Here is a 21,892-nt window from a genome sequence, read left to right as displayed (position 1 = left end):
TCAGGATGACTGCCATTAAAAAGATACTTTGAGCCAGGCACAGTGGCTCATGCCTGTAATGCCAGCACTTAGGGAGGCTGAGGCAGGCGGATCACTTGAATCAGGAGTTCGAGACCAGCCTGGCCAACATGGAGAAACCCTGTTTCTACTAAAACTACAAAAATTAGCTGGCCATGGTGGCGGGTACCTGTAATCCCAGCTACTCGGGAGGCTGAGGCAGGAAAATTGCTTGAACCCAGGAGATGGAGGTGCAGTGAGCCGAGATCATGCCACTGCACTCCAGCCTGGGTGACAGAGCGAGACTCTGTCTCAAAAAAAAAAAAAAAAAAAGATAGTTTGTTGTCACGTGTGAGGTGCTTTTCATATGCAAACCAACCAATTCAGAGCCCCACCGTCAACTACATGTTTTGTAGAATTTTGGTTTAGTTAGACTGCTATCTTTGGGAATTAGCATTAGCTAGCCCTTGGAGGAACAGTCCCCTCCAAGGTCGACAAGATGTCAAAGCATCAAAACTACAGAATTAAAAAAACATGATGAATACATCTGATTACTAAAGATGTTGAGCATCTTTCCATACTCTTGCTGGTTACTCATATAACTTCTTTTGTAAAATATTCAAACCTTTGCTCATTTTTTATTGTGTTACCTTCCTATTGAGTTTTAGCTGAGTAAGTTCTTTTTTTAAAAAAAAATAATTTTTTAAAAATTTAATTAAGACAAAGTCTTGCTCTGTTGCCCAGGCTGGAGTGTAGTGGTGCAATCATGGCTCACTGCAGCCTCAACCTCCCCAGCTCAAGCAGTCCTCCCATCTCAGCCTCCCAACTACCTGGGACTATACGTGCAAGACACCACACCTGGCTAATTATTATTTTTTTATTTTTTGTAGAGACAGGGTTTCACTTTGTTGTCCAGGCTGGTCTCAAACTCCTGGACTCAAGTGATCCTCCCATCTCAGTCTCTCAAAGTGTTGGGGTTGCAGGCATGAGCATCCTCAGCCCAAATTCTTGTATCTTCTGGATATAAGTCCTTTGTAATGTATTTTTATTGCAAATAATTTCTCCCATTCTGTGGTGTGCCTTTTTATTTTGTTAACATCTTTCAAAGAGTTTAGGTTTTTAAATTTTGGTGAAGTCTTATTTATCAATTTCTTTATGCTTCATTCATTTTGTGTTTTAGGTAAGAAATTTTCTCCTACTCCAAGATCATAAAGATTTTCTCATATGTTTTTTTCTTGAAGTTTAATAGTTTTAAATATTGAATTTAGGTCTATGATCTGTTTTGTGGTAAACTTTTATATGGCCTGAGATGGCAAGGGCCAAGGTTAATTTTTCCCCCACTGACGATTGTTAAAAAGAATTTCCTTTTCTGTTTGAACTACTTGGCACTTAAATTTTATTGGCAATCAATTGACCACATATGTGTCAGTCTACATCTGAATTCTCTAGTCTCTTCCATTGATCCATAGGTCTATTCTTCTGCTACTACCATATTCTCTTTTTACTAAAGCTTTATGGTAAGTATTGAAATCAAGTAGTGTAAGTCACCCAACTTTGAATTGTTTGACGACTCTGAGTCTCTTTATTTCTCAAATAACTTAAAAATCAGATTTACAACAACAATAATAACAAAAAGCCTGCTGGGATTTTGATGGGGATTTTGTTGAATCTACAGATGAATTTGGAGAGAATAGAATTCTTAATAGCATTGAGTATTCCAATTCATAAACATGGTCTACAACTCTAGTTCTTCAGTCCTTTTTAACTTTCAGTAATCTTTTGTAGTTTTCAGAGTACAAGCTTATATACATTTTATTTAATTTATTTCTAAGTATTTCATGTTTTGGATGTTATTGTAAATAGAACTTTTTAAAAATTTCAATTTCCAGTTGATTGTTGTTAATATATAGAATACAATTAATCTTTTGTATATTGATCTTGTGTCTTGAGACCATTCTAAATTTGCTTGTTAGTTTTAAGACCTTATTTTTTGTGGATTCCTTAGAGGTTTTTATGTGTCTTCTGCACAGAAAAATAATTTTCTTTCTTTCCAACATGCATACCTGTTATTTCTTTTTTTTCTTTTTTTTGCCTATTTGCACTGGCTAGGGCCTCCACTACAATGTTGAACAAGTAATGAGTGGGCAATTGCTCATTCCTTGGAAGTTGTTTCACCTGCTTCTTTAGTTTTCTTTCTTTTTCTTTTTTTTTCTTGGTGTTAGTTCTCTCTTTATATAGACTCTGGTTCTAGAAACTCGCCTGCAGCCGCTAGCTGGACCAGCACACGCTGACGGGGCCCGACTATTTACAGGCCCATTGCGGGCTGTACCTTGGCCACCTCCCGGCACGGTGCTCAGCTGTGACGCCAAAATAAGTTAGGGCCGGTCGGGCGGGGCGGGGACGGGGGCTGTACACACAAGTGCTGGGGGCTCGGGGCCTCAATACTGTCGAGGGCCGGGGCTGTAAACATGGCCAGGGCGGCCCTGCCCACCCCTAGTGGTCGGTAACGACTGGAAGCAGAGCAGCCGGGCAGGGCTGGGAGGCTCAGGCGTCCGACAGGCAGCTCTGGATCCGGTCCACCCACTGCTGGGCCGAGGGCACGTCCTGGGCACTGAAGTTGTAAACACGACGCGTTGTCTTCACGTCAAAGAAGGCCTTCTCGTCCACAGTCTTAGGGGCACCCATAGTGGGCGTGCCAGGTGCCACAGCCTCCACCTCCGCCAGGCCGATGACACCCTTGCACTCTGTGTCCACACGGTGGTCATAGTAGCGCAACTGGTGCTTGGTCTTGTCCAGCACGAACCAGCGGGCCTTCCAAGGCTTCATGAAGGCCCCCTTCTTGCACAGAGTGCCCTCGTAGGACCTGTTCTCACTCTCAGCTGTCTGGAACTGGCTGTACAGGGTGCTGGTGCTGCAGCGGGCAGCCTGGCGGGAGCCGGATGCGGTTGAGCCACTACTCTGGTCGCTGTCCAGGCTGAGGCTCAGGGTGGAGCCCACAGGCCCCTCCTGCAGGTACGCACCCAGCGAGCGGCGGTGGTGGGGTGCGGTGGACACGAGGAGGGAGCTAGTTTTCAACCTATGCATGTATAGATTTGTATTTAGCAAAGACTCAAGGGGTTCTCTGTACAGATCTTTGGAATTCTTTCTCTGTTTAGTTCCCTCCTCCTGGGGACTGTCTCACGAATTCTAACTGCCTTGTCTTCCCCAATCACCAGTTTGAATCCTTAACACAGCCAGATTGCCAGGCTCTGTTTGGGTTCCTCCTCCGCATCTTGCAGTCTTACGGTTGTCTACTGGCAGAAGTCCTGGGCTCACCTTATTTTTTCCTGTACACCTAAGGGTCATAGTCCTCCACTGTCCAGTGGAGGAAAATAAAATTTTCTATATTTTGTCGAGTTTTTTAGCTGTTTACAGCAGGAGGGGAATTCTGGACTCTGTCACTCCTTCATAGCTAGGATTGGAAGTAGATGCCATTTAATATTTCATTATCCATTACATTATTGGATTGTTTATTATTGTTGTTGTTTTTAATTTTGAAACTTGTTATGTGACTCAGCCATTTTGTTCTAGTAGGAGAAGAAAAATTTCGACCAGTGATTCTCAGCCTGTCTCCCATTAGGCTTATTGGAGATATCCAAAAAGATACCCATGTTCAGGCTGTTCCTCAGAGGCTGGATTTAAATGACCTCTGTATTTTTTAAAAATATCATAGTTGATTATACAGTGTGTTGCCGGGGTTGAGAACTACCCATTTACTCTCGGAATGCTACAGCACTTTCCAATATGTGTTCGTGGCACCCAGCTATGACCAAAATGGATTTCTTCATTCCTGGGGATGGCCAGTCTTATCCCTTCCCAGTTGCCCTGGCAGGAATCAGCTCCCTCAGTTTACTGCCACACAAATGTCATTTCCTGGATGTGTTGTGACTGGAGAACATTGAGCTTTACAGGCTAGTCCTCCTGTGGTCTCTTTCGTCTTCAGTTCCCAGCTCAAATGTTACAAAACCCTTCTCTGTCCCTCGGGGGCCATCCTTTTTCCTTCTCACCTATTCCCATCGCATGACATGTGTATCTCTATGACAGCAATATTTGATTCAAAATATGTTTCTACCTAACATTTTAGTCCTTGAAGGGTAAGGAGAGATGTCTTTAATATCTTCTTATTTTTCCTTACTAAAATAAGAAATGAAAGTGGAGACATTAGTACGTATTCTTCCTGCAGAGCAGAATGTTTTGCACTTAATATTTATTAAATTTGAGTAGGCTACTTTGGAGCTTAATGTTTGAAAGTATACTGTGGGCAAAAATATTTCCTGTCCTATGGAAAATATATTCTGTCAAAGTATGTTTTCAAACGTTCCATAAGTCAGTTGGGTGAGGAAGGAATGCAAACCTCATGTTTCAAATGACATTATTTATAGTGGTTCTTGAACTCATTTCATGCCTCTAATCTTTTTTCACATAATTAAATTTGTCCTTTAGGGACAAGAATTTGGTTATGCCTTTCTACCTTTAGGCATTTGTATTTCAGAAATAAAATTACTTGACTTTGATGAATTTTGCTATTTATACCATTTCAGCTTATAAGTCCAGAAAACTTTATTAGGTTGGATTATTTTTAAAATAAATAAATAGGATGGAAAATTAATTTCTAGAGGGATAATGTGGAAGAATGTGCAAAAGTTAATTGCTATTATTAGCATGTCACATTATGTTACCCAACACCTAGTGCATCATATATTTATTCAATCTTTTAAATATTAATACTGATATAACCATAATTCAAATGGGCCTAACAGACATATAAAGAACACTCTACCCAAAAACAACAACATACACATTCATCTCAAGTGCATATGGGAATGGGACACTTTTCAGGAAAGATCATATGTTAGGTCACAATTAAGTATCATTAGAATACTTAAAGAATCTTATTGATATTTAAAATGTAGATGTAATAGAAAGTATCTTCTTTGACCACAATGGGATAAAGTTAGAAATCAATAATAGATAGAAAATTCACAATGTTTCGGAAATTAAACACCTTCTTAATCAATGGATCAAAGAAGAAATCACAAGGAATATTAGAAAATCCTTAAAGATGAATGAAAATGAAAATACAACCCACCAAAACCTATGCAACCAGTGAAAGCAGTGGCCAAAGGGAACATTAAAAAGCAAGTCAAATCAACAACCTAATTTTACAACTTAAGGAACTGGAAAAATAAGAACAAACTAAACCCAAAGACAGCAGAAGAAAGAGAATAAAAAGATTAAAGATAGACAAAATAGGTACTAGAAACAATAGAGAAAATTAATAAAAACAAAAGTTAATTCTTTGAAAAGATCAACAAAAATTTACAAAACTTTGCTAGATGGACTAATAACAAAAGAGAAGACTCAAAATACGAAAATAAGAAATAAAAATGGAGACATTACTACTGACTCTATAGAAATAAAAAAGGATTATAAGAGGGTACTATGAATAATTGAATGCCAAAAAATTGAATATCCTAGATAAAATGGGTAAATTCCTAGAAATATATAACCTACCAAGACAAAATCATGAAGAAATAGAATATCTGAATAGACCTGTAGCTAGTAAGGAGATTCAACCAGTAACTAAAAATATCCCAGAAAGCAAAAGCCTTGGACCAGATGGTTTCACTGTGATTTCTGTCAAACATTTAAGGAACTAATACCAGTCCTTCTCAAACATTTCAAAGAAGGGAAGGGGAAAGAATACTTCCTAATTCATTCTATGATGCTACCATTACCCTGATACCAAAGTGACACAAATACACTGCAAGAAAAGAAAACTACGGAACAATATCCCTTATCAACATTGATTCAAAAATCCTCAACAAAATGCGAGCAAACCAAACTCAATGTTATGTTAAAAATATTATAGACCATGACCAAAGGGTATTTATTCCTGGAATGTAACAGTGGTTCAACATACAAAAAGTAATCAATGTAATACACCACATTAACAGAATGAAAGGGAAAAAAATCACATGATTATCTCAATTGATACAGAAAAAGCATTTGACAAAATTCAACAACATTAATGATTAAAAAAAAAAACCACTCAATAAACTGGAATAGAAGGAAACTAGCTCAACATAATAAAAGCCTTATGTGGAAAGCACACAACAAACATCATATTCAGTGGTGAAAGACTGAAAGTTTTTTTCCAAAATCAGGAAGAAGGCAAGATGCCACTCTCCCCTCTTCTATTCAACATAGTGCTGAAAATCCTAGTCAGGGCAATTATACCAAAAAAAAAAAAAAAAAAAAAAAAAGAAAGAAAGAAAAGGCATCCACGTTTTAAAAGAAGAACTGAAGTGATCTCTGTTCACAGGTAATATGATCTTACATCTAGAAAACCCCAAAATTTCACCAAAATAAAAACCCTGCAATAACAAATAAATGAAGTTACCTAAGTAGCAGCATAAAAAGTTAACACACAAAATCTAGTTAACATTTTTAGGCACTAATAATGAGCAATCTGAAAACAAAATTATGAAAGCAATTCAATTGACAGTAGCACTGGAAAGAAAAAAATACTTAGGACTTAACCAAGGAGACAAAAGACTTCTTCAATGAAAACTACAAAATATTACTGAAGGAAAAATTTAAGAAAAGATAAATAAATTGAAATATATTCCACATTTATTAATTGGAAGACATAATATTGTTAAAATGCCCATATTACCTAACACAATCTACAGATTCAATGTTATTCTTATCAAAATCCAATGATGTATCTTGCAGAAATAGAAAAACCCATCCTATAATTCATATGGAATCTGAAGGGAACCTGAGTAGCCAAAACAATCTTGAGAGAGAAAATCGAAGCTGGAAGACTCACATTTTCGGATTTTAAAACTTATGACAAAGCTACTCTAATCAAAGCAGTGTGGTGCTGGCATAAAAAAGACATGTAGATCAATGGAATATAAAAGAAATTGTGCAAATATATCACCACACATGTGGTCAAATGACTTTTGACAAAGGTACCAAGACCATTCAATAGATAAAGGACAGTCTTTCCAAAAAATGGTGCTGGAAAAAGCTGGATAAACACATGCAAAAGAGTGAAATTGGACCCTTTCCTAATACTGTGTACAAAAATTAACTGAAAATTGGAGAGGAGCCAAGATGGCCGAATAGGAACAGCTCCGGTCTACAGCTCCCAGCGCGAGCGACGCAGAAGACGGGTGATTTCTGCATTTCCATCTGAGGTACCGTGTTCATCTCACTAGGGAGTGCCAGACAGTGGGCGCAGGTCAGTGGGTGAGTGCACCGTGCGCCAGCCGAAGCAGGGGCGAGACATTGCCTCACTCAGGAAGTGCAAGGGGTCAGGGAGTTCCCTTTCCAGGGGTGACAGACGGCACCTGGAAAATCGGGCCACTCCCACCCGAATACTGTGCTTTTCCGACGGGCTTAGGAAACGGTGCCCCAGGAGAGTATAGCCCGCACCTGGCTCAGAGGGTCCTACGCCCACGGAGTCTCGCTGATTGCTAGCACAGCAGTCTGAGATCAAACAGCAAGTCGGCAGCGAGGCTGGGGGAGGGGCGCCTGCCATTGCCCAGGCTCGCTTAGGTAAACAAAGCAGCCTGGAAGCTTGAATTGGGTGGAGCCCACCACAGCTCAAGGAGGCCTGCCTGCCTCTGTAGGCTCCACCTCTGGGGGCAGGGCACAGACAAAAAGACAGCAGTAACCTCTGCAGACTTAAATGTTCCTGTCTGACAGCTTTGAGGAGAGCAGTGGTTCTCCCAGCACGCAGCTGGAGATCTGAGAACGGGCTGACTGCCTCCTCAAGTGGGTCCCTGACCCCTGACCCCTGAGCAGCCTAACTGGGAGGCATCCCCCAGCAGGGGCAGACTGACACCTCACACGGCCGGCCAGGTACTCCAACAGACCTGCAGCTGAGGGTCCTGTCTGTTAGAAGGAAAACTAACAGAAAGGACATCCACACCAAAAACCCATCTGTACATCACCATCATCAAAGACCAAAAGTAGATAAAACCACAAAGATGGGGAAAAAACAGAGCAGAAAAACTGGAAACTCTAAAAAGCAGAGCGCCTCTCCTCCTCCAAAGGAACGCAGTTCCTCACCAGCAACGGAACAAAGCTGGACGGAGAATGACTTTGATGAGCTGAGAGAAGAAGGCTTCAGACGATCAAATTACTCCGAGCTACGGGAGGATATTCAAACCAAAGGCAAAGAAGTTGAAAACTTTGAAAAAAATTTAGAAGAATGTATAACTAGAATAACCAATACAGAGAAGTGCTTAAAGGAGCTGATGGAGCTGAAAACCAAGGCTCGAGAACTACGTGAAGAATGCAGAAGCCTCAGGAGCCGATGCGATCAACTGGAAGAAAGGGTATCAGCCCTGGAAGACGAAACGAATGAAATGAAGCGAGAAGGGAAGTTTAGAGAAAAAAGAATAAAAAGAAACAAGCAAAGCCTCCAAGAAATGTGGGACTATTTGAAAAGACCAAATCTATGTCTGATTGGTGTACCTGAAAGTGACGGGGAGAATGGAAACAAGTTGGAAAACACTTTGCAGGATATTATCCAGGAGAACTTCCCCAATCTAGCAAGGGAGGCCAACATTCAGATCAGGAAATACAAAGAACGCCACAAAGATACTCCTCGAGAAGAGCAACTCTAAGACACATAATTGTCAGATTCACCAAAGTGGAAATGAAGGAAAAAATGTTAAGGGCAGCTAGAGAGAAAGGTCGGGTTACCATCAAAGGGAAGCCCATCAGACTAACAGTGGATCTCTCAGCAGAAACCCTACAAGCCAGAAGAGAGTGGGGGCCAATATTCAACATTCTTAAAGAAAAGAATTTTCAACCCAGAATTTCATATCCTGCCAAACTAAGCTTCATAAGTGAAGGAGAAATAAAATACTTTACAGACAAGCAAATGCTGAGAGATTTTGTCACCACCAGGCCTGCCCTAAAAGAGCTCCTGAAGGAAGTGCTAAACATGGAAAGGCACAACCGGTACCAGCCACTGCAAAATCATACCAAAATGTAAAGACCATCGAGACTAGGAAGAGACTGCATCAACTAACGAGCAAAATAACCAGCTAACATCATAATGACAGGATCAAATTCACACATAACAATATTAACTTTAAATGTAAATGGACTAAATGCTCCAATTAAAAGACACAGACTGGCAAATTGGATAAAGACTCAAGACCCATCAGTGTGCTGTATTCAGGAAACCCATCTCACGTGCAGAGACACACATAGGCTCAAAATAAAAGGATGGAGGAAGATCTACCAAGCAAATGGAAAACAAAAAAAGGCAGGGGTTGCAATCCTAGTCTCTGATAAAACGGACTTTAAACCAACAAAGATCAAAAGAGACAAAGAAGGCCATTACATAATGGTAAAGGGATCAATTCAACAAGAAGAGCTAACTATCCTAAATATATATGCACCCAATACAGGAGCACCCAGATTCATAAAGCAAGTCCTCAGTGACCTACAAAGAAACTTAGACTCCCACACATTAATAATGGGAGACTTTAACACCCCACTGTCAACATTAGACAGATCGAGACAGAAAGTCAACAAGGATACCCAGGAATTGAACTCAGCTCTGCACCAAGCAGACCTAATAGACATCTACAGAACTCTCCACCCCAAATCAACAGAATATACATTTTTTTCAGCACCACACCACACCTATTGCAAAATTGACCATATACTTGGAAGTAAAGCTTTCCTCAATAAATGTAAAAGAACAGAAATTATAACAAACTATCTCTCAGATCACAGTGCAATCAAGCTAGAACTCAGGATTAAGAATCTCACTCAAAACCGCTCAACTACATGGAAACTGAACAACCTGCTCCTGAATGACTACTGGGTACATAACGAAATGAAGGCAGAAATAAAGATATTCTTTGAAACCAACGAGAACCAAGACACAACATACCAGAACCTCTGGGATGCATTCAAAGCAGTGTGTAGAGGGAAATTTATAGCACTAAATGCCCACAAGAGAAAGCAGGAAAGATCCAAAATTGACACCCTGACATCACAATTAAAAGAACTAGAAAAGCAAGAGCAAACATATTCAAAAGCTAGCAGAAGGCAAGAAATAACTAAAATCAGAGCAGAACAGAAGGAAATAGAGACACAAAAAACCCTTCAAAAAATAAATGAATCCAGGAGCTGGTTTTTTTGAAAGGATCAACAAAATTGATAGACCGCTAGCAAGATTAATAAAGAAAAAAAGAGAGAAGAATCAAATAGATGCAATAAAAAATGATAAAGGGGATATCACCACCGATCCCACAGAAATAGAAACTACCATCAGAGAATATTACAAACACCTCTATGCAAATAAACTAGAAAATCTAGAAGAAATGGATAAATTCCTCAACACATACACCCTCCCAAGACTAAACCAGGAAGAAGTTGAATCTCTGAATAGACCAATAACAGGAGCTGAAATTGTGGCAATAATCAATAGCTTACCAACCAAAAAAAGTCCAGGACCAGATGGGTTCACAGCCGAATTCTACCAGAGGTACAAGGAGGAGCTGGTACCATTCCTACTGAAACTATTCCAATCAATAGAAAAAGAGGGAATCCTCCCTAACTCATTTTATGAGGCCAGCATCATCCTGATACCAAAGCCTGGCAGAGACACAACAAAAAAAGAGAATTTTAGACCAATATCCTTGATGAACATTAATGCAAAAATCCTCAATAAAATTCTGGCAAACCAAATCCAGCAGCACATCAAAAAGCTTATCCACCATGATCAAGTGGGCTTCATCCCTGGGATGCGAGGCTGGTTCAATATACACAAATCAATAAATGTAATCCAGCATATAAACAGAACCAAAGACAAAAACCACATGATTATCTCAATAGATGCAGAAAAGGCCTTTGACAAAATTCAACAACCCTTCATGCTAAAAACTCTCAAGAAATTAGGTATTGATGGGACGTATCTCAAAATAATAAGAGCTATCTATGATAAACCCACAGCCAATATCATACTGAATGGGCAAAAACTGGAAGCATTCCCTTTGGAAACTGGCACAAGACAGGGATGCCCTCTCTCACCACTTCTATTCAACATAGTGTTGGAAGTTCTGGCCAGGGCAATTAGGCAGGAGAAGGAAATCAAGGGTATTCAATTAGGAAAAGAGGAAGTCAAATTGTCCCTGTTTGCAGATGACATGATTGTATATCTAGAAAACCCCATTGTCTCAGCCCAAAATCTCCTTAAGCTGATAAGCAACTTCAGCAAAGTCTCAGGATACAACATCAATGTACAAAAATCACAAGCATTCTTATACATCAATAACAGACAAACAGAGAGCCAAATCATGAGTGAACTCCCATTCACAATTGCTTCAAAGAGAATCAAATACCTAGGAATCCAACTTACAAGGGTTGTGAAGGACCTCTTCAAGGAGAACTACAAACCACTGCTCAAGGAAATAAAAGAGGATACAAACAAATGGAAGAACATTCCATGCTCATGGGTAGGAAGAATCAATATCGTGAAAATGGCCATCCTTCCCAAGGTAATTTACAGATTCAATGCCATCCCCATCAAGTTACCAATGACTTTCTTCAAAGAATTGGAAAAAACTACTTTAAAGTTCATATGGAACCAAAAAAGAGCCCGCATCACCAAGTCAATCCTAAGCCAAAAGAACAAAGCTGGAGGCATCACACTACCTGACTTCAAACTATACTACAAGGCTACAGTAACCAAAACAGCATGGTACTGGTACCAAAACAGAGATATAGATCAATGGAACAGAACAGAGCCGTCAGAAATAATGCCACATATCTACAACTATCTGATCTTTGACAAACCTGAAAAAACAAGAAATGGGGAAAGGATTCCCTATTTAATAAATGGTGCTGGGAAAACTGGCTAGCCATATGTAGAAAGCTGAAACTGGATCCCTTCCTTACACCTTATACAAAAATGAATTCAAGATGGATTAAAGACTTAAATGTTAGACCTAAAACCGTAAAAACCCTAGAAGAAAACCTAGGCATTACCATTCAGGACATAGGCATGGGCAAGGACTTCATGTCTAAAACACCAAAAGCAATGGCAACAAAAGCCAAAATTGACAAATGGGATCTAATTAAAGTAAAGAGCTTCTGCACAGCAAAGGAAACTACCATCAGAGTGAACAGGCAACCTACAAAATGGGAGAAAATTTTCGCAACCTACTCATCTGACAAAGGGCTAATATCCAGAATCTACAATGAACTCCAACAAATTTACAAGAAAAAAACAAACAACCCCATCAAAAAGTGGGCAAAGGATATGAACAGACACTTCTCAAAAGAAGACATTTATGCAGCCAAAAAACACATGAAAAAATGCTCACCATCACTGGCCATCAGAGAAATGCAAATCAAAACCACAATGAGATACCATCTCACACCAGTTAGAATGGCAATCATTAAAAAATCAGGAAACAACAGGTGCTGGAGAGGATGTGGAGAAATAGGAACACTTTTACACTGTTGGTGGGACTGTAAACTAGTTCAACCATTGTGGAAGTCAGTGTGGCGATTCCTCAGGGATCTAGAACTAGAAATTCCATTTGACCCAGCCATCCCATTACTGGGTATATACCCAAAGGACTATAAATCATGCTGCTATAAAGACACATGCACACGTAGGTTTATTGCAGCATTATTCACAATAGCAAAGACTTGGAACCAACCCAAATGTCCAACAACGATAGACTGGATTAAGAAAATGTGGCACATATACACCATGGAATACTATGCAGCCATAAAAAATGATGAGTTCACGTCCTTTGTAGGGACATGGATGAAATTGGAAATCAACATTCTCAGTAAACTATCGCAAGAACAAAAAACCAAACACCGCATATTCTCACTCATAGGTGGGAATTGAACAATGAGAACACATGGACACAGGAAGGGGAACATCACACTTCGGGGACTGTTGTGGGGTAGGGGGAGGGGGGAGGGAAAGCATTGGGAGATATACCTAATGCTAGATGACGAGTTGGTGGGTGCAGCGCACCAGCATGACACATGTATACATATGTAACTTACTTGCACGTTGCACACATGTACCATAGAGTCTAAAGTATAATAATAATAATAAAGGAAAAAAAAAATTAACTGAAAATTGATCAAATACCTAAATGTAAGACCTAAAATAATAAAACTTTTAGGAGAAAATGTGGGGCAAAATCTTTATGAGATTGGACTTGCCAATAATTTCTTGGATATGACACCATGAGCACAGTCAACAAAAGAAGAGATAGACAAATCAGACTTCATAAAATTTAAAACATTTTGTACTTCAAAAGACACTAACAACTGAGTAAACAGGCAACCTATAGAATGCGAGAAAATATTTGCAAATTATGTATCTCATAAGGTATTAATATGCAGAATATATAGAGAATTCCTAAAACTCAACTATGAAAGAAACAAATCAGTTCAAACATGATCAAAGGACTTAGACATATCTCCAAAGAAGACAGACAAATGGCCAATAAGCACATGAAAAAATGCTCAATGTCAGTAATAATTAGGGAAATGTGAATCAAAACTACAATGAGATACCACTACCACACACGCACACACACACACACACACACACACGCACACACACAATTAGGATTGCTACTAACAAAAATCAGAAAATAACAAGTGTTTTAGAGGATGTAAAGAAAATGGATCCCTTGTGCTTTGTTGGTGGAAATGTAAAATGGTACAGCCACTGTGGAAAACAGTATGGCAGTTCCTGAAAAAATTAAAAATAGAATTGCCATATGATCCAGCAATTCCATTTCTGGGCATATACCTAAAAGAATTAAAAGCAGGATCTTGCAGAAATATTTGTATACTTATGCTCACAGCAGCATTATTCACAATAGGTAAAACATGGAAGCAATTCATGGATAGATGAATGGATAAGCAAAACATGGTATATTCATACAATGAAATATTATTTAATCTTGGAAAGGAAGGAAAGTCTTCAATGTGTTACAACATGAATGGATCTTGAGAAATAATTCTAAGTGAGATAAGCTAATTATTAATAGATACTGTGTGATTCCACTTATATGAGATATTTAGAGTAGTCAAAATCTTACAGAAAATTGAATGGTGTTTGACGGGAGTAAGGGTGGAGGAAATGAGAGTTATTGTTTAATGGGTATAGAGTTTCAGTTATATAAGATGAAAAGAACTATGGAGATGGATGGTGGTGATGGTTGCACCACATTATGAATGTATTTAATACCACTGAATTGTATACTTAAAAATGGTTAAGAGGGTAAATTTCATGTTATGTGTATTTTATCACAATAAAATTCAAAAAAAATCCCGATTAAAAAAAAAAGCCTGGGACCAAACGGCTTCACTGGTGAACCCTACCAAACATTTACAAAACTAATACCACTTATTCTCAAACTCTCACAGAAACTAAAGAGGAGCCAATATTTCCAAACTTGTTTTATGAGTCTAGCACTCCCCTGAAACTAAAGCCAGATAAATGCACTACAAGAAAAGAAAATTACAGACCAATATGAACTTAGATGCAGAAATCCACAATGAAATACTTGCAAGCCAAATTTAACAGAATGTTAAAAGCATCATATACCATCATCAATTTAGATTTATCTCTGGGATGCAAGGATGGTTCATCAAATGCAAATCAATAAATATGATACATCATTATAACAAAATGAAGGATACAAATTATATGACTATCCCAACAGGTGCTGAAAAAGCATTTAACAAAATTCAACATCCTTTCATGATAAACCTCTCAACAAATTAGGTATACAAGGAACTCGCCTCAACACAATAAAGGACATCTATGACAAGCCCACAACAAACATCATATTCAATAGTGAAAAACTGAAAACTTTTCTTCTAAGATCAGGAACAAGGAAAGAATTTCCATTCTCACTAATTCTATTCAGTGTAGTACTGTAAATCCTAGCCAGATATATTAGGCAAGAAAAAGGAATAAAAGACATCCAAATTGGAAAAGAGAAAGCCAAATTGTTTGCAGATAATGTGGTATTATGTAGAGAAAACCCTAAAGACTTCATCAAAAAACTGTTAGAACAAGTAACAAATTCAGTAAAATTGCAGGATACAAAATCAACACATAAAAATCAGTTGCATTTCTATACAGTAACAGTGAACTATCCAAAAAAGAAATGATGAAAACAATCCCATTTATAACAGTATCAATAATGATAAAATAGGAATAAATTAAACCAAGAAGGTGAAAGACTTGTACCACGAAAATCACAAATCACTGATGAAAGAAATTGAAGAAGACAAAAATAACTAGAAAGATATTTCACATTTATGGATTGAAAGAATTTATACTGTTAAAATGTCTATATTATCCAAAGTTATCTACATATTCAATGCAATCCCCATCAAAATTTCAATTATATTTTTCACAGCAATAGAAATAACGGTCATAAATTTGTATGAAACCACAAAGGATCCCAAATAACGAAAGCAGTCTTGAGAAAGAAGAAGAACGTTGAAGGCATCACACTTCATGATTTCAGGCTATATCACAAAGCTATAATAATCAAAACAGTATAGTACCTGTATAAATCAGGAACATAGATGAAGGGAACATAATAGAAATCCCAGAAATAAACTCACACATATATAGTCAAATAATCTTTAGCAAGCAGTGCCACAAACTCATAACAAGGAAAGGACTATCTCTTCAATAAATGATGTTGAGAAAACTGGATATCCATGTGGGAAAGAATGAAATTAGATTCTTGGCTTACATCATACACAAAAAATCAACTCAAGATGGATTAAACACTTAAACATAGACATGAAACTGTAAAACTCCTAGAAAAAGACATAGAGAAAAACCTCCTTGATATTGGTCTTGGCAAAATTTTTTGGATATGACATCAAAAACATAAGCAATGAAAGCACAAATAAACAAGTGAGACTACATCAAACTAAAAAGATTATACACAGCAAAGGAAACATCAATAAAATGAAAAGGCACCCTGTGGAATGGGAGAAAATATTTGCAAACCGTGTATCTGATGAATGGTTAATTTTGAAAAAATGTAAGGAACTCCTATAATGAAAAAGTAAAACAAGCAAACAAACAAAAAACAGAAAAACAAATAACTGTGAAAAATGATAAAAGGACTTCAATAGACATTTTTTCAAAGAAGACATACAAATGGCCAACACGTATGTGAAAAGGTGCTCAATATCACTAATCATTAGGGATATGCAAATCAAAACCATGGGCTATCACCTCACATCTGTTATTAATAGAATGGCTACTATCAAAATAACAAAAGATAAGTGTTAGTGAAGATGTGGAGGAAAGGGAAACTTTGCACACTGTTGGTGGGAATGTAAATTGGTACAATAGCTTTTATGGGATAGAGTATGGCGGTACCTCAAATAATTAAAAATAGAGCTAGCATATGATCCAGCAATCCAATTCCTGGATATATATCCAAAGAAAAAAAAGTTGGTATGTCAAAGAGATATCTGTACTCCCGTATTTATTGCAGCATTATTTATAATAGCCAAGATACGGAAACAACCGAAGTGTCAATCAAAGAATGAATACATAAAGAAAATGTTGTGTATTTATACATATACACAACATACACACAATGGAATATTATTCAGCCTTAATAAAAGAAAGAAGTCCTGCCATTTGTGACAATATGGATAAACCTAGAGGATGTTATGCTAAGTGAAATAATCTAGACACAGAATGACACATATTGCATGATCTCACTTGTGCGTGGAATCTAAAAAAGGCCGACTTACAAAAACAGAGAGCAAGCTATTCTGCCTATGGGGTAGCCCTGCTTTGTCTGTGGAGCAGCCATTTTCCTGTACTCTGTTGCTCTAATAAACTTGCTTTGATTTCACTTAAAACACAAAACAAAGAGTAGAGTGGTGGTCTCTAGGGGTGGAGGGGTGGGAGAAATGGGGAAATGATGGACAAAAGGTACAAACTTTCAGTTATATAATGAATAATTTCTGGAGATCAAATGTACAACATGATGACTATCGTGAATAACAATATATTAAATCCTTGAAATTTGCTAAGAAAGGAGATCTGAAGGGTACTCATCTTACACGCACACACAGTAACTGAGGTGATAGGTATGTAAATTAGCTTGATTGTTGTGATCATCTCACAATGTATATAGATACCAAATTATCACATTGTACACCTTAAATGTATAGAATGTTTATCAATCATTCCTGAAGCTGGAAGTAGAAAAAGCAGTATTTCACTAGAGTCATCTAAATCTTAGTTACATGGTTACTCTTTGTGGAAAGAAGCTCAGTGGAACTCAAAGGTAAAAAATGAAATAGACAATGTTTTCCTTCATAACCCTAATATTAAGGCAAAGAAGAGGGACATGTGGGAAAGGAGCCAGGATACTGAAAATGCTTTGCCTGATGACTTCCATTAATGGCATGTTTTGGTTGGCTAAGATGCAAGAGAAATATCACATTTGCCAAGTGGATGAACATGTATTTGCTCAGTCTCTGGCCATAAAAACAAAGGCAGAGGCTGTTGGCTGTCAGTGAGGAAGAGCTGAGGGCCATGCCAGAAAGTGCCAGAGTAATAGTAGGAAAGGACCACACGGTGAGTCCCTTTGTGAATTGATCACTCTGAGATCTTGGATCTCTCACCAACCATAAAATTTAATTTGGTGAGATAATGTATTATTTATCCGTTGACCATGGAACTTGATGACTGTCAGGCCTCTGAGCCCAAGCTAAGCCATCATTTCCCCTGTGACCTGCACATATACATCCAGATGGCCTGAAGTAACTGAAGAATCACAAAAGAAGTGATATTTAAATGGCCTGTTCCTGCCTTAACTGATGACATTCAACCGCAAAAGAAGTGAAAATGGCCGGTCCTTGCCTTAACTGATGACATTATCTTGTGAAATTCCTTCTCCTGGCTCATCCTTGCTCAAAAACCTCCCCCACTGAGCACCTTGTGACCCCCACTCCTGCCCGCCAGAGAACAACCCCCCTTTTTCCTTTACCTACCCAAATCTTATAAAACGGCCCCACCCCTATCTCCCTTCGCTGACTCTCTTTTCGGACTCAGCCCGCCTGCACCCAGGTGAAATTAACAGCCTTGTTGCTCACACAAAGCTTGTTTGGTGGTCTCTTCACATGGACGCGAGTGAAAATGACTTTGGAGTCATTTCTGAAATTGCATACAGGGAAGGAAACGGAACACTCACATTTATTGAATAGCCTCATTTGCTCTTTGGTGTGTTAGGTGCTTTCACATACATTGTCTTGTTTAAAAGAATCCTTAAGTGGTTTCATTGGACCTAAAGAGGAGGCTATAAAATTGGCAGAAAGAATGAGTTGGATGTTTTGGCTATAGATTTTGCTTGATGGAAGTAATGCATTTCACTTAGGCTTGACTGTGTTTTTTTAGTTGCCAATCACAGTGAGTGACTGTTGTTCGTAAATGAATGACCTCATTCATTAGTGTATGTGTTCCTTTCTTTTTTCACCTACTGGTCCTTGTTCTGTTTTCTTCCCCACTGCTGATTTTCTTGAACTGCTTTGTTCCACTCTTTATTTTTGGTTAATGTCATGTATTGGTAACCTGCTGTGTCCCCCAAGCACTCGGCCCCCACTTGTTCTATATTGTTCTCCTCCAATCAGAGACACACACTGCTCTCTGGGGGTCTTATTTAATGGGCTACGATCAATGGCATTAAGAGAGTTCTATTCTGCATTATTTTTGCTTATTTTTTCTCTTGTTTCTTAAAAGGGAAATATCTTGACAGAAAAATGGAAGTCTATCTGATATTATCTCTCAGTTTATTATTCTTGTTAAAACTGAGTGTGAGCTAAAGGATATTCATCTAAGGTGGCTGAGTGAAGAACATAAAGGAAGAATAGAGGTTTGCTGTTCTGATTGATTTACTCTGTATTAAAGATACAGAATAAATAGAAGGTGGTGCTCGGTTTACACATGTGATGGATGGCCCAGCCCACAGGCCTGAAGGAAATCATATCTCAAGAAGTGTTTATTTGGGTCTTGTGACTTGGCAGGTGCTGCACAGACTTGCCTTGGACATCCAACGGCCAAATATGTAGACATTATGTACAAGTGTTCCCAGATGCAAAGTCATCATTTTAACCTTTGTAATATCGAAATCTCTGGAAAGTTCATTGTTAGGAGATTATCTAAAGTACTCATCTCTGGTTCTTTGTCAGGCACAATCTGCTTGCATTCACTCACTTGTTTCCATTTAGATCTTTGCATGTTCCAAAGTTGGGATCTCTGTTCTTGAGGAAGCAGACAGAAATAAACAATTTAAATGCAATGTGTTATATAAGTATTGTACAAATTACGGTAGGGAGGGGTGTATTAATTCTGCCTTTTTGTTTTCTGTAATTCTGATGCTTTGACATCTTGGAGCCTTGCTAATACTGGAAGACTGACTGCTTTTCCCAGGAGTAGCCAAATCCTAGAGATAGTAAACAACTCATCACAAGGGAATGTGACTTTCGTATGCAAACCAACCAATCCACAGCCCACAGACCCAACCACCTCCTCTACTGGGCTCTCACACTCAAGGCTAATATTCTCCACTCTGATCACTCCAGGGCCAGGGACCAGACAACTAAGGACACTCCCTATACCCCAGAGCATGCTGAAATTATTCAAACTAGCCAATCCTAAGCCTTCTTACCTTGCTCAGCCTTGTCTTTCCCGCAGAAACCACAATAAAGGCTCTTGCCCTCCTTTTTTTGTGACCTACCTTGGTAGTTCCCCATATGGCCCTGTGTGGCGTGGCTTGCCGCTTCCTCTTGGGAACTGTGAGTAACAAACTCTTTCCAATGGCAGTCATCTCCTTATCTGTTGTTCTCAGCATATCTGAGTAATAACAAAACTTGCATTTCGAAACAGAGGGGCTACACTGGCCTGAGAGCTTGGAGAAGGTGTCCCCAGGGTGACTGTGATGTTACAGTGGAGATGTAGGGAAAGGGAAAGAAAAGGATTCAGAGAGTGAAGACAGCACATGAAAAAGGAAAAGTGTGGTTTGTTCAGGGAACAGTGGATACACAGGATAGTATGAGGGTGGGAAGAGGAAGGAGGTAGAAGATAAAGACGCAAAGAACAGCTAGGTTAGATTGCCAAGGGCCTTGTTGGGCCTCCTGAGGAGCTAGATTTTATCCTGTCTGTTTGAGAAGGCAGCAGACGTTTTAATCATGATAGCAGGATGAAGACATACATGTTATCAAAAGATAACTGGCAGCCACATGGACGATGACTGTGAGCAGAGAAAAGACTGGAGCCTGGGAGGCTACTTCAAGATTGCCTCAAAACTTCAATTATAAATGTAAAAGCAGGGAGCAAGAAAAGCTAAAGGTCAGACAGGTCAGTAGGAATAGAATCAGGGGCAACATTTACATCTCTATACTCTCCCATATGTTGTCTGCTGTCATGATATACTCCTCAGCTTCAGAAAAGTCTTCCCTGCAAAACATGAGTGGGTGAAAGTACTGGTAAGGCTACCGCACATTACTTGAGTGCCTTCTGTATTTTCCTCATCTCCAGCTGAATTTGGAAATTTGTGGCAACCATTTACAAGAGTAAAGGGATTTTAAAAGTTGATATATTAGAATCAAAAGGAAAATGTTTTACATCTTGCGTTGTCTTAACTCTTATGTAGGACATTATTTTCTTCTCCTTTTTTCTTCTATTTCTCATTCTCCCTTTTTCCTTCTCCCTTGCCTGAAGAAGTGTTTATTACAATCCCATATTCCTTTGCTTTAGAAAAAGTTGTGTTTCTTTTAAAGTTAAAACGATTTTATCTGCAAATATTAGATGAGTTCAATAATACCTTCTTCAAAGCCAAAAACATTTCAGAGCTGACAAGAAAGGATTTTGAATATCTTCACAACAGTTATTTAGAATTGTCTGCTTTTATATGCATCAGATGCCATGACTAGCAAAAGAAAGATCGATGAATAATGATCATAGTTTGCCAATAGGAAGGGAGAATAAATCACAGAATAATTTAATTCCTCTCTCTATCAACTTGTCTTATTCAAAAGTTTCCTGGCTGAAGAAGGTCTTATTAGGTGCATTGTTATGTTGCAAATAAAATGACATACTGGGTTATTCACGCCACTGCTAAAAATTGATTTTGTTTCTCCTACTTGCTGAATTCCAGACTAATGAGATTTGACTGTTATACAACTGTAACTGTTGTCATGTAGCTTTACAATTACCAGAGCTAGACTTATGAAAAACCAGCCAGTATATTGTTCTTTAATATTTGACGTATTTTTCTTTCTTTGTTCACTTTTCTTTATCATTTCTCAATTAAGTGCTCTGGCAGTATACCAAACAAGTAACAACAGATTTTCCCCATAAGAAGATTTTTAAAAGTGAGGCAATAAATATTGATATTACAAATGTGGCAGTACAAATATTTTCCTTCTGAAAGATTAGAAAGGATTAGTCACTTTCTGTTTTTAGATTGAATTAAGTTAATATAACACAAGCCCCCCATAGTGTTTTGTGGTGTTTACAGTTATCCTTGTTTAAATGCAAAACTTCACAACTCCTGGAATAGTGACTAGCATAGTGGCATAGACTTTCGGGATGACCTAAGCAAAAGTTTCTGTGAGGCACTTTGATCCCTTGTTAATCGCAGAATCATCAAATCTTCAGCTTGCCTGCCAATTTCTCTCCCTGTCTGTTTCCAACTTGTTATTGATAGCAACTGTACATTTTCTTTTTGCAAACTCCAGCTATGTGGATTCCCTACCTTTGTCGTGACATGAGGCT

General features: G+C 38.5%; 1 long non-coding RNA gene across 2 annotated transcripts in view; it reads left to right on the top strand.

The window, feature by feature from the left end:
- Positions 1-2,396: 2,396 nt before the first annotated feature.
- Positions 2,397-21,892, top strand: part of LOC129060065 (uncharacterized) — a 119,639-nt gene continuing 100,143 nt past the window's right edge. Inside the window, exon 1 of one of the 2 annotated variants that reach the window (XR_008526433.1) lies at positions 2,397-3,009. This is a non-coding gene — a long non-coding RNA (uncharacterized LOC129060065). The remainder of the gene's footprint in view (positions 3,010-21,892) is intronic. The other variant, XR_008526431.1, reaches the window with a different exon arrangement.

Source organism: Pongo abelii, chromosome 5 (assembly GCF_028885655.2).
Source record: "Pongo abelii isolate AG06213 chromosome 5, NHGRI_mPonAbe1-v2.0_pri, whole genome shotgun sequence".
Classification (NCBI taxonomy): Eukaryota; Metazoa; Chordata; class Mammalia; order Primates; family Hominidae; genus Pongo; species Pongo abelii.
This window is presented reverse-complemented; position numbering and strand designations above follow the sequence as displayed.